The sequence below is a fragment of the Eriocheir sinensis genome, chromosome 1 (genome assembly GCF_024679095.1).
Source record: "Eriocheir sinensis breed Jianghai 21 chromosome 1, ASM2467909v1, whole genome shotgun sequence".
Lineage (NCBI taxonomy): Eukaryota > Metazoa > Arthropoda > Malacostraca > Decapoda > Varunidae > Eriocheir > Eriocheir sinensis.
The window spans coordinates 15,831,929-15,852,491 of NC_066509.1; the positions used below are offsets into that span (position 1 = coordinate 15,831,929).

The 20,563-nt window shown below is 43.4% G+C and overlaps 1 pseudogene; it reads left to right on the forward strand.

Annotated features, from left to right (window-relative positions):
- The window catches only part of LOC126995579 (hemicentin-1-like), a 137,771-nt pseudogene that overhangs the window by 91,401 nt on the left and 25,807 nt on the right, over nucleotides 1-20,563 (forward strand).

Consider the following 20,563-nt stretch of genomic DNA (forward strand, 5'->3'; position numbering starts at 1 on the left):
CTTGCACTACCTGTAGTGGTTCGCCACCCATGTGGTATGTGTGGTTTCTGTTTTTGGACTCGATATGCATTACATTACACTTGGTAGTGTTGAAGGACATCTGCCACTTTTCTGACCACTAAGTGATCGGTCAAGATCTCTCTGGATAATTTCCCAGTCTGCTGTCGTGAGGGCCTTCCCAGCCACCTTTGTGTCGTCGGCAAATTTTGAAAGAGTGGATTTTAATCCTAGTTCTAGGTCGTTGATTTATATAATGAAGAGTATGGGTCCCAGCACTGACCCCTGTGGCACTCCACTTGTGACCGGGAGCCATTTGGAGGCCTGTCCGTTGAGTACAACTTTCTGTTTACTTCCAGTGAGCCAGTCTTTTATCCACGCTGTCAGATTGTCGCCTAACCCCGCCGACCTAAGTTTCTTGACGAGTCTTTCATGTGGCACGTCTTTGTCAAAGGCTTTTTGAAAGTCTAGATATATAATATCACTGGGGATATGATTATCCCAGTTTTCATAGATACCTTGGAAGAAGTCCAGTAAGTTGGTTAAGCATGAGCGCTTATTCCTGAAACCGTGCTGAGCATCGGAAATGATGTTGTTGTCTTCAAGAAACTTAACGAGTTTGTCTCTGATGATCTTCTCGAGAATTTTTCCCGCCACTGAGGTCAAGCTGATTGGTCTGTAGTTTAAGGCCACGCTTTTGTCTCCCTTTTTGTAGATCGGTGTTACGTTCGCTTGCTTCCAGTCTTCGGGAACTTTGTTTTGTTGTAGTGTCAGATTATAGATGGCGGTGAGTGGCTTGAGGATTTGCTGCTTGAGTTCCTTGAGCAGCCTGGGTGACAAGTCGTCGGGTCCGGTTGACTTATTTGTCTCGAGTTTATCTAGATACTTTTGCACGTCCCGTTCGTCAATTGTGCCAATTTCTAGGGGCGTGATCCCCCTCGGTGGGGTAGGGCTCTCGGGTACGGACTGGGTGTTCTCGACCGTGAACACAGACGCGAAGTTTTTGTTCAGAATTTCGACCATTTGTCTGCTGTCCTGGGTTAGTACGTCACTTTCATCTTTTAGGGGACCGATATTGCTTTTTGTCTTCTTTTTGGTTCTTATATACAGGAAATCCCCGATATACGAAAGCTCGATGTACGAAAATTCGGATATACGAAAGTGAAAAATATAGGACAATTTTCGGTTCACGAAAGACATGCTTCGCATATACGAAAAGTACGACAGTTTCCGCGCCCACTGTTTCGTACCCGATGTCTATATCGGTCGCCGCGCGCCGTCAACAGCCTCACGCACACTCGCAGTGATTAGGCAGCAAGTGTCCATGTCCAGTCCCCTCCACTTCAACGCTCATCACTTAGCGTTGCCAGTTTGTGAACCCCTTGCTTCGACTCGAACAGTGTTGCCAAATTAGCGGTTTTCCCGCTAAATCTAGAGGTTTTGTTTGAAATCTAGCGGGAAAAATCTTAAAATTGACAGGAGTAACTGGCGGATTTTTAACTCCAATCTAGCGGCAAATTTTTATGGTTTCACCTATAATCTGGCGGATTTTCATGCCATACTAGCTGATTTGTAAATTTTGAGTTGGCAACACTGGACTCGAATCCGAAACACATCCCAGCCAGCGTGAGGAAACGTGAGGGTGATGGAGGGGTTGGGGGGGGGCTTGGAGTGGTGCGGTGGTGTACTGTTTGGCACGTGTTTCGGGCACGAGAGTCGAAACTGGCCTTTCACAGCTTGGGAAGTAAACATTGGCAATGTTAAGTGATGAGTTGTAGTGACGAGTTAGAGGGGATTGTCCTAACATATGTAATGCATTTCTATAACAGTAAAGGAACAGGAAATGGTAATTGTTTTTAATTATTTATGAGCCTTGCGTTTCATTGTATTGTGAGTAGTAAATTGCTTTTAAGCATAGTTATATTTAACTTTTTTTTCTTTTTTTTTTTTTTTTTGCTGGCGCTGGTCCCTAACCCCCCTATTTATTAACAATCCTATGGGGGAAATGGCTTCGATATACGAAAAATCGATAAACGAAAGGTTTTTTCAGTCCCTAACCCTTTCGTATATAGGGGATTTCCTGTACGTGAAAAACTTTTTCGGGTTGGACTTGGTTTCGCGCGCAATTTGCTTTTCATAGTCCCGTTTACGTTGTCGAATGAGTGTTCTGCAAGCTCTGAGGCTTTGATGGTACTGTTCGCGTGCCTCCTTAGTGTTGTTTTCCTTTAGCAAGTTGTATTTTCTCTTCTTTAAATTTATTGCCCGTCGAACTTGGGTAGTAATCCATGGTGGGCTTATGGCATTATTTGTTCTCCTAGTCTTCATGGGAACAGTTGTTCCAAAATTCGCGGCGTAATGATAAGGCTGGGGCAAGTGTCCGTTCCATAGTATAGGGTTCATTGCCTTTGTGCACTACTTTACATTTGTCTACGTTGAAACACATTTGCCACTTGTCTCTCCAGTCGGCAAGTCTTATTAAATCTGATTGAGTATTTTTGCAATTTTTACTGTTCGTTACTGTACCTCCTAATTTGGTGTCGTCGGCGAATTTGGCTGCTTTTGATGGGATATCAGTCCCTAAATCGTTCACGTAAATTATTAATAGTGTTGGCCCCAGGACCGATCCTTGCGGCACGCCACTGGTTACTGGTTGTCAATCGGATGCTTCACCATTGAGAACTACACGCTGTTGTCTATCTGTGAGCCAGTCATGAATTCACGCGCACAGATGGTCACTTATACTGTCGGAACGCAGTTTTGAAATAAGCCTAAGGTGGGGAACTTTATCAAACGCTTTCTGAAAGTCGAGGTAAATTATGTCATATGGGGCTCGGGCGTCCCAGCTTGAGTAAACGTCATTGAAGAAAGTTTATAAGTTAGTAAGGCAAGATCGGTAACTACGAAATCCGTGCTGATTATCAGTTATCAAATCATTTGTTTCGAGGAGAGTGATCACTTTATCCCTGATTATTTTTTCGAGTAGTTTCATTAATAATGTTATGCCACCCCCCACCACACAGCATCCACGGGCAGGTAGGCGGCGTGATCCCCAGAACAACTACACGGGCACCGGTCACTGACAACGGCCCACACAGAACACCGAGAGAAGTAGGCACGAGGCAGGGCACAAAGGATACACGTTCAACACTAATTTCTAGTTTAATAACAGGTTCCTCACACAGAACTGCAACTCTCAAGGGCACAGAACAGTTAATCAGGCACACAGAGGCACGACAGACTCGCACACAGCTCACGAACGGGGCATTCAGCTGAACCCCCGCCAGCCCAGATACGCGTCTTACTCACACTCGCTTCCGCTCAACTGCCCCGCCCCTTCAGCCCTCTCGCCAGGGTTGCCATCCCCGCAACAGAGAATTATCGTGCAGGGTACTCAAAATTATGGTATTTACACCCAAATTATCGTACAGCCGGGAGAGAAAGGGAAATATATATATATATATATATATATATATATATATATATATATATATAGATATATATATATATATATATATATATATATATATATATATATATATATAGATATATATATATATATATATATATATATATATATATATATATATATATATATATATATATATATATATATTTTTTTATTTATTTATTTATTTATTTATTTATTTATTTTTTACAGCTAAGGAGACAGCTCAAGGGCGCAAAGAAAAATAAAAAAGGCCCGGTAATCACTGCTCCCGAACAGGGGTTAAAGGAGAGTCCAAAATCAGAGGTCAATTTCGGGAGGAGAGGTGTCCTGAATACCCTCCTCTTGAAAGAGTTCAAGTCGTAGGAAGGAGGAAATACAGATGAAGGAAGATTGTTCCAGCGTTTACCAGCGTGAGGGATGAAAGAGTGAAGATGCTGGTTAACTCTTGCATAGGGGGTTTGGACAGTATAGGGATGAGCATGAGTAGAAAGTCGTGTGCAGCGGGGCCGCGGGAGGAGGGGAGGCATGCAGTTAGCAAGTTCAGAAGAGCAGTGAGCATGAAAATATCGATAGAAGGTAGAAAGAGAGGCAACATGGCGGCGGAATTTGAGAGGTAGAAGACTATCAGTATGAGGAGGAGAGCTGATGAGACGAAGAGCCTTTGATTCCACTCTGTCAAGGAGAGCTGTGTGAGTGGACCTCCCCCACATATGCGATGCATACTCCATACGAGGGCGGACAAGGCCCCTGTAAATGGACAGCAACTGTGTGGGGGAGAAGAACTGGCGGAGACGGTACAGAACGCCCAGCCTCGAGGAAGCTGATTTAGTAAGAGATGAGATATGAAGTTTCCTGTTGAGATTTTGAGTTAAGGATAGACCGAGGATGTTTAGTGTTGAGGAAGGTGATAGCTGGGTGTTGTCAAAGAATAGGGGATAGTTGTTTGGAAGATTGTGTCGAGTGGATAGGTGGAGAAACTGTGTTTTTGAGGCGTTGAAGGACACCAGGTTCTTCTTGCCCCAATCGGAAATAATAGTAAGGTCTGAGGCTAAGCGTTCTGCAGCCTCCAGCCTTGAGTCGTTAAGTTCCTGAAGGGTGGGTCTTCTATTAAAAGAAGTTGAGTAATGCAGAGTGGAATCATCGGCGTAGGAATGGATAGGACAGTTCGTTTTGGAAAGAAGATCATCAATGAACAACAGAAAAAGAGTGGGAGATAGGACAGAACCCTGTGGGACACCACTGTTAATAGATTTAGGGGAAGAACAGTGACCGCCTACCACGGCAGAAATAGAACGGTCAGAAAGGAAACTGGAGATAAAGGTACAGAGAGAAGGATAGAAACCGTAGGAGGGTAGTTTAGAAAGCAAAGATTTGTGCCAGACCCCATCAAAAGCTTTTGATATGTCCAGCGCAATAGCAAAAGTTTCACCGAAACGGCTAAGAGAGGATGACCGAGAGTCAGTTAAGAAGGCTAGGAGATCACCAGTAGAACGCCCCTTGCGGAACCCATACTGGCGATCAGATAGAAGGTCAGAAGTGGAAAGGTGATTTTGAATCTTCCGGTTAAGGATTGATTCAAAAGCTTTAGATAGACAAGAAAGTAAAGCTATAGGACGGTAGTTTGAGGGATTGGAGCGGTCACCCTTCTTAGGCACAGGCTGTATGAAGGCATACTTCCAGCAAGAAGGAAAGGTAGATGTTGACAGGCAGAGGCGAAAGAGTTTGACCAGGCAGGGTGACAGCACGGAGGCACAGTTTTTAAGGACAATAAGAGGCACTCCATCAGGTCCATAAGCCGTCTGAGGATTGAGGCCAGAGAGGGCATAGAAAACATCATTTTGAAGAATCTTTATAACAGGCATAAAGGAGTCAGAGGGGGGATGAGTAGGAGGAATATGCCCAGAATCGTCCAGAGTGGAGTTTTTAGAAAAAGTTTGAGAGAAGAGTTCAGCCTTAGAGATAGATGAGACGGCAGTGTTGCCGTCAGGACTGAGGAGTGGAGGGAAAGATGAAGAAGTGAAGTTGGAGGAGATGTTTTTGGCTAGATGCCACAAGTCACGGGAAGAGTTAGAGAAAGCAAGGTTTTGACATTTTCTATTAATGAAATTTTTTTTGGTTAGTCGGAGAATAGATTTGGCACGATTTCGGGCGGAAATGTAAAGTTCATACTTAGCATTAGCTTGAAGGCTCTGGTACCTTTTGTGAGCTACCTCTCTATCATTGACAGTACGAGAACAAGCGTGATTAAACCAAGGCTTTTTAGCGTGAGGAGTAGAGAAAGAACGAGGAATGTATGCCTCCATTCCAGAGACAATCACCTCTGTGATGCGCTGAGCACACACAGAGGGGTCTCTATCCTGGAAGCAATAATCATTCCACGGGAAATCGGAAAAGTACATCCTCAGGTCGTCCCACCGAGCTGAAGCAAAATGCCAGAAGCATCGCCTCTTCGGTGGGTCCAGAGGGTGTACAGGAGCGATAAGACAGGATGCAGAAATAAGATTGTGATCGGAGGAGCCCAAAGGAGAGAACAGTTTTGACAGAATAAGCAGAAGGGTTTGAGGTAAGGAAGAGGTCTAGAATGTTGGGCCGATCTCCAAGACGGTCGGGAATACGTGTAGGGTGCTGGACCAACTGCTCTAGGTCGTTGATGATAGCAAAGTTGTAGGCTTGTTCACCAGGATGGTCAGTGAAAGAGGATGAAAGCCAAAGCTGGTGGTGAACATTGAAATCTCCTAGGATGGAGATTTCAGCGAAGGGAGAGTGGGTCAAGATGTGCTCCACTTTAGAATTCAAATAGTCAAAGAATTTTACATAGTTGGTAGAGTTAGGTGAGAGATAAACAGCACAGATGTATTTAGTAATAGAATGACAATGAAGTCTTAGCCAGATGGTGGAAAATTCTGAAGAGTCAAGGTTGTGGGCACGAGAGCAAGTGATGTCGTTGCGCACGTAGGCGCAACATCCAGCTTTGGATTGAAATTTAGGATAGAGATAGTAGGAGGGAACAGAGTAGAGATTACTGTCAGTAGCCTCAGAAACCTGTGTTTCGGTAAGGAAGAGAAGGTGAGGTTTAGAGGAGGAGAGATGATGTTCCACAGAATAAAAATTAGAGCGAAGACCGCGAATGTTGCAGAAATTGAGAATAAAGAGGTTCGAGGAGTTATCAAGACACCTCTCGGGTCGGCAGCCAGAAGGGGAGTCCTCCCTGGGGGAATTTGTGGTCCCCCCCCCAGGCGGGAACTCCGAGGCTTGGTGTATGTGCGCCATTTTGAAATTTTAATTTTGGGAGAAGGTGTATATGTTGTGTGAATGTAGTGTGGTGTGGATAAAGAGAGGATCTGTATATAGATATATATATATATATATATATATATATATATATATATATATATATATATATATATATATATATATATATATATATATATATATATATATATATATATATATATATATATATATATATATATATATATATATATATATATATATATATATATATATATATATATATATATATATATATATATATATATATATATATATATATATATATATATATATATATATATATATATATATATATATATATATATATATATATATATATATATATATATATATATCACACCCAATTCATTTGAGTTTTTTTCTGTATTCAGTGAGCCACTCAGTATTCCAACAATCAATTCCAGTACTTTCATTATCGATGAAGAGATTTTCACTCATTAACGCAAAAAGATAAAAAAAAGTGTCAATTCACCTACAAAATTGATCACGAGAAAGTTGATTTTTTTCTTTTTGCGACAATTATTCACCCACTAATAAAAAAAGAATGAAAGTTTCTACAGTCTACAGCATATTGCTTTTAAAAGAGAAGAAAAAAGTCCATAAAAATGAAATATTTCCTTTATAATGATCAGACCCACTCTCCCTTCGCTGAAATCTCCATCCTAGGGGATTTCAATATTCACCACCAGCTTTAGCATTCATCCTCTTTCACTGACTAGCCTGGTAAACAAGCCTACAAATTTGCTCTCCTCAATGACCTAGAGCAGTTGGTTCAGCACCCTACACGTATTCACGACCGTCCTGGAGACCGGCCCAACATACTAGACCTCTTCCTTACCTCTAACCCTTCTGCTTACTCTGTCAAACTGTTCTCTCCGTTGGGGTCCTCCGATCACAACCTTATTTTTTTATCTAAAATACACTCAGAGGTGAGGAGTAAGTTAAAAGCTACAAAGGCTGAAATAATGTCAAACCAACACAAAAGGGCCGTCCCGGTGGAAATAAAAGAGGGTGACACAGTAATGATTAAGCAAGCGGAAAGGAGTTCAAAACTGGGGGCTAAATTTGTGGGTCCTTACCGAGTTGTTCGGAATGTCAGGGGAAATAGGTTCGAGGTTCTTGAACATTCGCGGTCTTCGCTCTAATTTTCATTCTGTGGAACATCATCTCTCCTCCTCTAAACCTCACCTTCTCTTCCTTACCGAAACACAGGTTTCTGAGGCTACTGACAGCAATCTCTACTCTGTTCCCTCCTACTATCTCTATCCTAAATTTCAATCCAAAGCTGGATGTTGCGCCTACGTGCGCAACGACATCACTTGCTCTCGTGCCCACGACCTTGACTCTTCTGAATTTTCCACCATCTGGTTAAGACTTCACTGTCATTCTATTACTAAATACATCTGTGCTGTTTATCTCTCACCTAACTCTACCAACTATGTAAAATTCTTTGACTATTTGAATTCCAAAGTGGAGCATCTTGACCCACTCTCCTTCGCTGAAATCTCCATCCTAGGAGATTTCAATGTTCACCACCAGCTTTGGCTTTCATCCTCTTTCACTGACCATCCTGGTGAACAAGCCTACAACTTTGCTATCCTCAACGACCTAGAGCAGTTGGTCCAGCACCCTACACGTATTCCTGACCGTCTTGGAGATCGGCCCAACATTCTAGACCTCTTCCTTACCTCAAACCCTTCTGCTTATTCTGTCAAACTGTTCTCTCCGTTGGGCTCCTCCGATCACAATCTTATTTCTGCATCCTGTCCTATCGCTCCTGTACATCCTCTGACCCACCGAAGAGGCGATGCTTCTGGCATTTTGCTTCAGCTCGGTGGGACGACCTGAGGATGTACTTTTCGATTTCCCGTGGAATGATTATTGCTTCCAGGATAGAGACCCTCTGTGTGTGCTCAGCGCATCACAGAGGTGATTGTCTCTGGAATGGAGGCATACATTCCTCGTTCTTTCTCTACTCCTCACGCTAAAAGCCTTGGTTTAATCACGCTTGTTCTCGTGCTGTCAATGATAGAGAGGTAGCTCAAAAGATACCAGAGCCTTCAAACTAATGCTAATTATGAACTTTACATTTCTGCCCGAAATCGTGCCAAATCTATTCTCCGACTAACCAAAATTCTTTCATTAATAGAAAATGTCAAAACCTTGCTTTCTAACTCTTCCTGTGACTTCTGGCATCTAGTCAAAACATCTCCTCCAACTTCACTTCTTCATCTTTCCTCCACTCAGTCCTGACGGCAACACTGCCGTCTCATCTATTTCTAAGGCTGAACTCTTCTCTCAAACTTTTTCTAAAACTCCACTCTGGACGATTCTGGGCATATTCCTCCTACTCATCCCCCTCTGACTCCTTTATGCCTGTTATAAAGATTCTTCAAAATGATGTTTTCTATGCCCTCTCTGGCCTCAATCCTCAGAAGGCTTATGGACCTGATGGAGTGCCTCCTATTGTCCTTAAAAACTGTGCCTCCGTGCTGTCACCCTGCCTGGTCAAACTCTTTCGCCTCTGCCTGTCAACATCTACCTTTCCTTCTTGCTGGAAGTATGCCTTCACACAGCCTGTACCTAAGAAGGGTGACCGCTCCAGTCCTATAGCTTTACTTTCTTGTCTATCTAAAGGTTTTGAATCAATCCTTAACCGTAAGATTCAAAAGCACCTTTCCACTTCTGACCTTCTATCTGATCGCCAGTATGGGTTCCGCAAGGGGCGTTCTACTGGTGATCTCCTAGCCTTCTTAACTGACTCTTGGTCATCCTCTCTTAGCCGTTTCGGTGAAACTTTTGCTATTGCGCTGGACATATCAAAAGCTTTTGATAGGGTCTGGCACAAATCTTTGCTTTCTAAACTACCCTCCTACGGTTTCTATCCTTCTCTGTACCTTTATCTCCAGTTTCCTTTCTGACTGTTCTATTTCTGCCGTGGTAGACGGTCACTGTTCTTCCCCTAAATCTATTAACAGTGGTGTCCCACAGGGTTCTGTCCTATCTCCCACTCTTTTTCTGTTGTTCATTGATGATCTTCTTTCCAAAACGAACTGTCCTATCCATTCCTACGCCGATGATTCCACTCTGCATTATTCAACTTCTTTAATAGAAGACCCACCCTTCAGGAACTTAACGACTCAAGGCTGGAGGCTGCAGAACGCTTAGCCTCAGACCTTACTATTATTTCCGATTGGGGCAAGAAGAACCTGGTGTCCTTCAACGCCTCAAAAACACAGTTTCTCCACCTATCCACTCGACACAATCTTCCAAACAACTATCCCCTATTCTTTGACAACACCCAGCTATCACCTTCCTCAACACTAAACATCCTCGGTCTATCCTTAACTCAAAATCTCAACTGGAAACTTCATATCTCATCTCTTACTAAATCAGCTTCCTCGAGGCTGGGCGTTCTGTACCGTCTCCGCCAGTTCTTCTCCCCTGCACAGTTGCTGTCCATATACAGGGCCTTGTCCGCCCTCGTATGGAGTATGCATCTCATGTGGGGGGGCTCCACTCACACTGCTCTTCTGGACAGAGGAGGCAAAGGCTCTTCGTCTCATCAGCTCTCCTCCTCATACTGATAGTCTTCTACCTCTTAAATTCCGCCGCAATGTTGTCTCTCTATCTTCTATCGATATTTCCACGCTGACTGCTCTTCTGAACTTGCTAACTGCATGCCTCCCCCCTCCCGCGGCCCCGCTGCACTCGACTTTCTACTCATGCTCATCCCTATACTGTCCAAACCCCTTATGCAAGAGTTAACCAGCATCTTCACTCTTTCATCCCTCACGCTGGTAAACTCTGGAACAATCTTCCTTCATCTGTATTTCCTCCTGCCTACGACTTGAACTCTTTCAAGAGGAGGGTATCAGGACACCTCTCCTCCCGAAACTGACTTATCTTTCGGCCACCTCTTTGGATTCTTTTGAGGAGCAGCGAGTAGCGGGCTTTTTTTTTATTAATGTTTACTTTTTTGTGCCCTTGAGCTGTCTCCTTTGCTGTAAAAAAAAAAAAAAAAAAAAAAAAAATAGTGGAGTCAGTCTAAAAGTTCACAGTGATCGTCTGAAAGTAATTTCCTCACCCTTGGACCTTGACAATGGAAATTCCCCTTCAGGGTCAAATGTTCAACAAGATAATACCCCCACCCATAGCTATAACTTGAGACCACGAGTTTAAAAACTTCATTCCCATCACTTTCAGATCATGATGTTGCGTTTTCTGATCATCTTGTTGTACCTCAGCTCCCTACTTGCAACAACACCCATCCACCTGAAGCCTGGCGCCCTCATGGCACACATAGGAGAGGTCTTCCTCATAGAAGATGTGCTCCTCGTGAAATACCCATATACTTCTTTGACCAACAATACAGACACAGTCAGGATAGTCTCAGAAAAACTGCTCGGCATGGCAGATACCATCCGGGCAACCAGGACTAGGGAGTCAAAGGCACCTTCTAGTACTCACTCTCTGGATCTTTTTCAACTACTTGAGGATAGGATTCTGTTCTTACGGGGAAAGGTAGATGACGTAGACAAGGACTATAGCTTTCACTCAGTTCACTCTCGGGTAAAGAGGGGGCTGCTCAACATCGTTGGGTCCGCCTCAAAGTTCCTATTCGGTACGGCAACCGACGAGGACGTGCGCGATTTGCGGGATCACTACAATCGTGTACTTTCCTTTGCTGCCCAGAATCGCATAGTAATCAACGCCAATTGTAAAAAACTTGCGCGATTGCATACTCGCATTGAGGAGCTGCTAGAGCAAACGAATAAGATGGCAGAAGTTGTCAACGTAGTTGTCAAGCAGATAGACCAGGTAAATAAGTTTCTCCTTCTAGATCAGGCCTTGTATGTACTGGACAACGTCATTGAATCTGTCACAACGGCGAATCAGCAGGTTATTAGCAACATGGTAGATGCGGCGCACGGTAGAGTCACACCTGCCTTGTTTCCTCTACACGATTTGATAACGACTATCCATATCGGGTATCAAAATTATAGTCTCAAGCCATTGTTCAACCCAGACATGAGTCAATATATTTACCCTTTGATTGAGTCCAGCCTCACGCCCGAGGCCATAAATATTCTGTTCCGTTCCAGACGGCAGATGTGTTTGAGGCACATGAAATTGTTCCATTCCCCTTCTCCGCTAAGGACAGTGTGTTGACCCTGGTCACGACCCCGTCTCTTGTCTTAATTGCAAAGGATTTCGCTCTGTATTCAACGGGTAGCTACTCACTATTGAAATATTGCAAGGAGACGGTCTTCAAGCGATTCTATTGCTCGGCATCTCTTTTTGCCTTCCTACCTGTTCGGGGAGGAGTGTGTGAGATCGCCCTCACCCGGGTGAACGCGTCTGACGCTCTTTCCCTGTGCCCTTACAAGAAACTACCCCCAACACCAGTTTTCCATAAGAACTTTCATGGGTTACATTATTTCTACTTTACTCAGTCCTTTCTTTGTATCAGTAATCTGCCCGGAGGGTACCACTTATCAACAGGTAATTGGTCACTATGCCATAGCGGAAGCATGATATATCCGCTCCACTAACATAGCAAAGTACCCATCACGGATCCGTTTGGTTTTCACTGCCAATATTTCCCATCGAGTGTTTCCTCTGCGGTCTCTCGATAACATTCACTTCTCCAGCATCTCTTATGTGACAAATTCCCTAAATTCATTGTCTTTTGCAAACGAAACAGAGTTTGCAGAAACCCTGGAGGAAACGCTGCCTGAATACTTGCACCTCACCTACTTGTACCCTAGAATTTTTGTGCCGATGGTTCTGATGTTCGTCAGTCTCGTCGTCGTGTGCTACCTTCTTAGGAGGAACTCTGTCCTGCACGATTATTTGATTGTTCAGACGAGGCGACAGGATGCAAGGAAGTCACAGGCAAGGTAGTTTTTTTTCTCACGCAAATAAAATGAAAGAAAAGTGTCATTCTCCTGCTCTTGTACCTTGACATTGTTCTGTGTTTCCCACCTATTTTTTTTAGGAGCTAGATGAGCATTTCATGTTCTGTAACTATGCCAGTTGATTACTACATATACTTACTATTATATCCGAATGGGGTAAGAACCTGGTGTCCTTCAACGCCTCAAAAACACAGTTTCTCCACCTATCCACTCGACACAATCTTCCAAACAACTGTCCCCTATTCTTTCACAACACTCAGCTATCACCTTCAACACTAAACATCCTCGGTCTATCCTTAACTCAAAATCTCAACTAGAAACTTCATATCTCTTCTCTTACGAAATCAGCTTCCTCGAGGCTGGGCGTTCTGTATCGTCTCCGCCAGCTCTTCTCACTTCACAGTTGCTATCCATTTACAGGGGCCTTGTCCGCCCTCGTATGGAGTATGCATCTTATGTGTGGGGAGGCTCCACTCACACTGCTCTATTGGACAGAGTGGAGTCTAAGGCTCTTCGTCTCATCAGCTCTCCTCCTCTTACTGAAAGTCTTCTACCTCTTAAATTCTGCCGCCATGTTGCCTCTCTTTCTATCTTCTATTGATATTTTCATGCTGACTGCTCTTCTGAACTTGCTAACTGCATGCCTCCCCTCCTCCCGCGGCCTCACTGCACTCGACTTTCTACTCATGCTCATCCCTATACTTTTCAAACCCCTTATGCAAGAGTTAACCAGCATTTTCATTCTTTCATCCCTTACACTGGTAAACTCTGGAACAGCCTTCCTTCGTCTATATTTCCTCCTGCCTTTGACTTGAACTCTTTCAAGAGGAGTGTATCAAGACACCTCTCCTCCAGAAATTGACCTCTCTTATGGCCGCTCATAACTTTTAACTCTGTAGGAATAGCGATTAGCGGGCTTTTTTTTACACCTTTTTTTGTTGCCCTTGAGCTGTTTCTTTGGCTGTAAAAAAAAAAAAGCATGTCAAGGTAACTGATTGACTGACAGACTGAGACTGACTGACTGAACAACGGAAATGGATTGGCTAACCTTGTATAAGACTGACTATTTGACTAACCAACTAACCGACTGGCCGTGCAAACAAGTACATACATGACTCACCATGCAACTGACCAATCGAGTGACTGATTGACCTTTAATTTTACCTGTGGCTTCTCTTTCACAGGTGTCGTGGATCAAGCAGGAGGACCTCAAGGTGTTGGCCACGGACGAGGTCACCTTCACTTCTGATCAGCGTCTCAAGGTGGGTCCCAATAGGTCACAGGAGGTCACAGAAACAATAAATGGACTATAGATAGTGCTGTTGAAGGATATATTAAAGTCAAGGTTGATTATATGTTGGTTTAAAGTGTCATATCAGGTCACGGTGGATTATTGAAAGTCATTGGAGGTCAAAGGAACCATAAATAGGTCAAGAAATGTGCTGCTAAAATTTAGGTCAAGGTAGGTTTTATGTTTTGTACTAGATTAAAGTGGGTCATATTGGGTCACAGGGATCACAGTAGGTCATACAAGGTTACAGGAAACAAATCGGTCAAGCAGTGTGCTGTTTAAGGTTATGCTGAGGTCAAGGTAGGTTTTATGTTTTGTATTGGTTTAAAGTGGGTCATATTAGTCATGGTGGGCAACAGTAGGCTATACGAAGTTACAGAAACTGCTCATTGCAGAAAATGAAAGTGACTTACAAAATTTGGTCAGTGTTTTTGATAGTGTCTGTAAAAGGAGAAAGGTGAAAGTAATTGTCAACAAAAGTAAAGTGATGGTTTGTGAGCGAAGTAGAAGTGAGGTTGTAGATTTTGTATGCCCATATAGAGTGGGAATTGAATGTGAAAAAGAATGCAAAATAATTTTGAATGGTGAAGAAATGGAGGAGGTCAATGAGTTTAAGTACTTTGGATCAGTTATGTGTAAGCATGGTGGTACGGAGGGAGAGATAAGAGAAAGGGCATTGCAAGGAAGAAGGGTGGTAAAGTCTTTGGAACGAATCATGAATGGCAGAAGTGTGAGCATGGAGGTAAAGAGGGATTTGAGAAATACAATAATAGTACCAACCCTCACATATTCAAGTGAAACATGGGCCTGGAGTGAAAGTCAGAGGTCTAGAGTGCAGGCAGTGGAAATGAGTTATTTGAGGAGTGCTTGTGGCGTAAGTATAATGGATGGAATGAGTAATGAAAGTGTGTACGAGCGTTTTGGAATATGTCACGGGGGTGAAGGGAAGAAGTGTGGAGTGGTGGAAGGAGTGAAGCGACAGACTTTAAAGTGGTTTGGCCACATGGAGCGAATGAAGGAGAGTAAGATGACCAGAAGGGTGTATGTGAGTGAGATAGAGGGAGGGAATGCTAGAGGACGACCTCCAGTGAAATGGAGGGATAGGGTGCAAGAGTACGTTAGGGAGAGGGGGGAAAGATCTTTGAGGAACTTTGAGCAGGCAAGGAGGGAGTGTCTGGATAGAGAAAGTTGGAAACTCTTCTGCCGTGGCCATCCTCTGGTGGGACCTCCTAGGAGCAGGCGTCGATGAAATGATGATGATGATGATGAGAAAGAATAAATGGGTTAAGGAATGTGGTGTTTATGTTGAGGTCAAGGTGGATTTTATTTTATGTTGGTTTAAAGTGAGTCATATTAGATCATAGTTAGCCAGGGCTGATCAGAAGAGTGAGTTAGGGGTCAAGCTGTTTCGTGTTAGGTTGGAGCGAAGTCACGAAGGGCCTTAGGTCTTTCTGTTGTATAGGTCAAGTTGGGTCAGGATGAGTCAGAGCTATTTAGTATTGGCCGAGGTGAGGTTAGAATGGATTAATACAGGTGAGTTATGGCGACAGGTAAGTATGGGTAGAGATGGGTTTTGGGTAGTAAAAGTTTGAGCTATATTTGGTATCAAAGATGTTTAAAGGAAGGTCATGACAGGTCTCTTCTTCTTCTTCTTCTTTTTCTTTTCCTTTTTCTTTTTCTTCTTCTTTTTTTCTTTTTCTTCTTCTTCTTCTTCTTCTTCTTCTTCTTCTTCTTCTTCTTCTTCTTCTCCTCTCCTCTCTTCTCCTCTCCTCTCCTCTCCTCTCCTCTCCTCCTCCTCCTCCTCCTCCTCCTCCTTTTCCTTATCCTCCTTCTCCTTTCCTCCTCCTCCTCCTTCTCTTCCTCTTCCTCTTTTGTTTTATTCTCCCCTCATTGCACACTTCCTTCTCTGTCTTTGTCTTTCCTCTCCTCCTCCTCTCCTCTCCACAACTTTCCTCTTCCATTTTTTCCTCACTTTCTCCAGCTGCTCCTCCAGGTGACCCTCGAAGCCGTGCCAATCACCAAACTCACCTGGGGCTTTTGGGGGGCGAGTCACCTGGTGCACCTGAACTGTTTTTTTTATAGATATCAGTTTAAAGGGAAACATGTATATTTTTTATGTGTATTCCACGTAACAAAGATCAGTGCATATACCTAGGGCAGAGAGAGAGAGAGAGAGAGAGAGAGAGAGAGAGAGAGAGAGAGAGAGAGAGAGAGAGAGAGAGAGAGAGAGAGAGAGAGAGAGAGAGAGAGAGAGAGAGAGAGAGAGAGAGAGAGAGAGAGAGAGAGAGAGAGAGAGAGAGAGAGAGAGAGAGAGAGAGAGAGAGAGAGAGGTGGTGAAGGAAACTGGAAAAAAGAAAGGAAGGAGGGAGGAATGAAGATAATGGCGGAGAGACTTAGTTACAAAGTTCTTGCAAGACTCTGGGCCTATTTGCTGTTTAACTAACTCAGCCGTGAAGTCCCGTGAGTTGGGGAAGTTTGCATTCATGGTACACAGGCTGCGTGCTATTAAATGAAGCATCGCATTCCTGGTCGTCCCAAGTCTATGCGAGGCTATAGTGTCGCAGAAAGTAATTGCAGGATATGTCTATAGGAACTAAAAAGAGCGAAAACAACTGTAATATATATATAAAGATATATATATATATATATATATATATATATATATATATATATATATATATATATATATATATATATATATATATATATATATATATATATATATATATATCATGAAATTTATGTGGCTTATTTATGTGAACAGTTGTGTGTACGTAATATAAGTTAATAGGTGATGCTACGTGCACTATTTTATCTTTTTCTTCTTAATGTACTGGTACACTACCCAGGAATTACCTGTAATATGGGGGCTTCTACTTCGCTGCCACTTAAGGCAGCCAATGGTATTCGCCAGGGCGGGATCCTGTCTCCCTACCTGTATAACGTCTACACAGATGATCTCACTTCCGCTCTGCGTGACTCAGGCACAGGCTGCCACTTACATGATAAGTGCATCATCTCGCTGAGTTATGATGCTGGCATGGTACTGATGGCGCCCACAATGGAGACTCTGCAGGACCATATTTGAGTGTGTCAGGTGTATGCTGCCAGGCACGATATTGTTTATAACACCACCAAAACAGTGTGCATGGTAGTACCGCTGCCACACTCAAGGGTAGACTACCAGACATCAGTGTGGCACTGCGGGAGTGTCCTTACATATGTGGATAGATCCACATACCTCGGTCATGTTATCAACAACAGGGAAAGGACTGATGATGATGACATCAAGAAGCAGACCACCAAGCTCACAGTCATCGGCAACACGCTGTTGTGGAAATTCTCCTTCTGCAGCACAGAGGCGAAGTTGGAGTTATTCAGGAGCCACTGCTACTCTCTCTACTTTTTTTTTCTACGTGTTCGCCTATAACGCCGGTAGGCTTTTTTAAGGGGCCTGGTGGTCGACCCAAGCCCATCATGGCGCAGGCAATTTTTTTTTTATAGTGGCGCCATTTATTCTTGGTTCATGCTGGCCCCCGGAACTCCTTCTTGATTCACTTGGACGGTTTCTTCTAGAGTCCGGGTTGATGGGCGGTCTTCAGGACAACATGTGGGTAGTCTTAGGCCACTCGGCGGTGACTGAAAAATCCCAGGTGGTAGCGTAGGGATTCGAACCCGCGTCGTCCAGCACGCGGTGAATGCAGCGCCCACACGCTAACCACTCAGCCACCGCCTGCAAGTCGCTGTGATCGCGGTATACGGCTGCCTCCATGAACCGTCTTAGGGTTTGTCATAGTGACATCCTTAAGCGGCTTCTGGGGCTTCCTAGATGGACTAGCTCATCCATGGCCTTCACCGGGCACGGGATGAACTGTTTGGCTGTGCTGCGCCGCCTCGCCGCGTACAGTATGAGGAATAGGGTGGAGCAATCTGGGAACTCCATCATCACCTCCGTCAGACAGAGCTCGGCCTATGTGTGTGGATCTATGTGGCGGGAGTGGCTGGGCCTTCTATTCATGTAAACTGTGCATAAGTGTGCCGTTCACACGCATATATAATTATAAGGCTGTGTAGACATTATGACAAGTGATGAAAGGTGGTGAAGGAAACACGGGCTAGGGAACGAGTGTTTACCCCTGACTATTTTCACCTTAGTGGGCTTCTTCAGAGGAATAAGGTTTATACATGGGTAAGCTGTCTTATATACAAAAATGAGGGCTCCCCTGGGATGCTTGGAGCAGTGGCGGATCCAGCACCAGGTGAAGGGGGGGGCTGATATACAAGATGGGCGCCATACTATATATATATATATATATATATATATATATATATATATATATATATATATATATATATATATATATATATATATATATATATATATATATATATATATATATATATATATATATATATATATATATATATATATATATATATATATATATATATATATATATATATATATATATATATATATATATATATATATATATATATATATATAGATATATATATATATATATATATATATATATATATATATATATATATATATATATATATATATATATATTTCTTGTTTAATATTCACATAATATTTGCAAGCATTGCAATCAAAGGTTAGGTTAGGTGGGTTCTGAAGCCCTCCAAAGACCCTTCACATGTCTTCACTTTCCGTTTCCCTATTGTCTCATCAACACCAGAGAGTAGTTCAGCATGCTCTCTAAAGACAGATCCTCTCTCTTTCCACAGTACTCCACATTCACACAACACACACACCTTTTCCCAAATTATAAAACTCAATATGGCGCTAATCGCAATGCCACGGAGTCCCCGCCTGGGGGGGGACCAGAAATTCCCTCAGGGAGGACTCCCCTTTTGGCTGCCGACCTGAGAGGTGTCTTGATAACTTCTCGAATCTTTTTCTTATCAATTTCTGCAACATTCGTGGTCTTCGTTCTAATTTTCATTCTGTGGAACACCATCTCTCCTCCTCTAAACCTCACCTTCTCTTCCTCACCGAATCACAGGTTTCTGAGGCTACTGACAGCAACCTCTACTCTGTTCCCTCCTACTATCTCTATCCTAAATTTCTCTCCAAAGCTGGATGTTGCGTCTTCGTGCGCAACGACACTTGCTCTCGTGCCCACGACCTTGACTCATCAGAATTTTCCACCATCTGGCTAAAACTTCATTGTCATTCTATTACTAAATACATCTGGCCTGTTTATCTCTCACCTAACTCTACTAACTATGTAAAATTCTTTGACTTCTTGAACTCTAAAGTGGAGCACATCTTGACCCACTCTCACTTCGCTGGAATCTCCATCTTGGGAGATTTCAATCTTCACCACCAGCTTTGGCTTTCATCCTCTTTCATCGACCAGCCTGGTGAACAAGCCTACAACTTTGCTCTCCTCAACAATCTAGAGCAGTTAGTTCAACACCCTACACGTATTCCCGACCGTCTTGGAGACAGGCCTAACATGCTAGACCTCTTTCTTACCTCTAACCCTTCTGCTTACTCTGTCAAACTGTTCTCTCCGTTGGGCTCCTCCGATCGCAACCTTATTTCTGTATCCTGTCCTATCGCTCCTGTACACCCTCTGGACCCACCGAAGAGGCGATGCTTCTGGCATTTTGTTTTAGCTCGAAGGGACGACCTGAGGATGTACTTTTCCGATTTCCCGTGGAATGATTACTGCTTTCAGGAGAGAGACCCCTCTGTGTGTTCCCAGCACATCACAGAGGTGGTTGTCTCTTGAATGGAGACATACATTCCACGTACTTTCCCTACTCCTCATGCTAAAAAGCCTTGGTTTAATCAGGCTTGTTCTCGTGCTGTCAAAGATATAGAGAGGCAGCTCACAAAAGGTACCAGAGCCTTCGCACTCCTGCTAACCATTATCTTTATATTTCTGCCCAGAATCGTGCCAAATCTATTCTTCGACTTACCAAAAACTCTTTCATAAATAGAAAATGTCAAAACCTTGCTTTTTTTTAATTCTTCCCGTGACTTGTGGCACGTAGCCAAAAACATCTCCTCCAATTTCACTTCTTCATCTTTCCCTCCTCTCCTTAACCTTGATGGCAGCACCGCCGTCTCATCTATTTCTAAGGCTGAACTCTTCTCTCAAAATTTCTGTAACAACTCCACTCTGGACGATTCTGGGCATATTCCTCCTACTCATCCCCCCTCTGACTCCTTTATGCCTGTTATTAAGATTCTTAAGAACGATGTTTTCTATACCCTCTCTGGCCTCAACTCTCAGAAGGCTTATGGACCTGATGGAGTGCCTCCTATTGTCCTTAAAAACTGTGCCTCCGTGCTGACACCCTGCCTGGTCAAACTCTTTCGCCTCTGCCTGTCAACATCTATCTTTCCTTACTGCTGGAAGTACGCCTTCGTACAGCCTGTGCCTAAGAAGGGTGACCGCTCCAATCCTTCAAACTACCGCCCTATAGCTTTACTTTCCTATCTATCTAAAGCTTTTGAATCAATCCTTAACCGGAAGATTCAAAAGCACTTTTCCACCTCTGACCTTCTATCGGATCGCCAGTATGGGTTTCGCAAGGGGCGTTCTACCGGCGATCTTCAACTGATTCTTG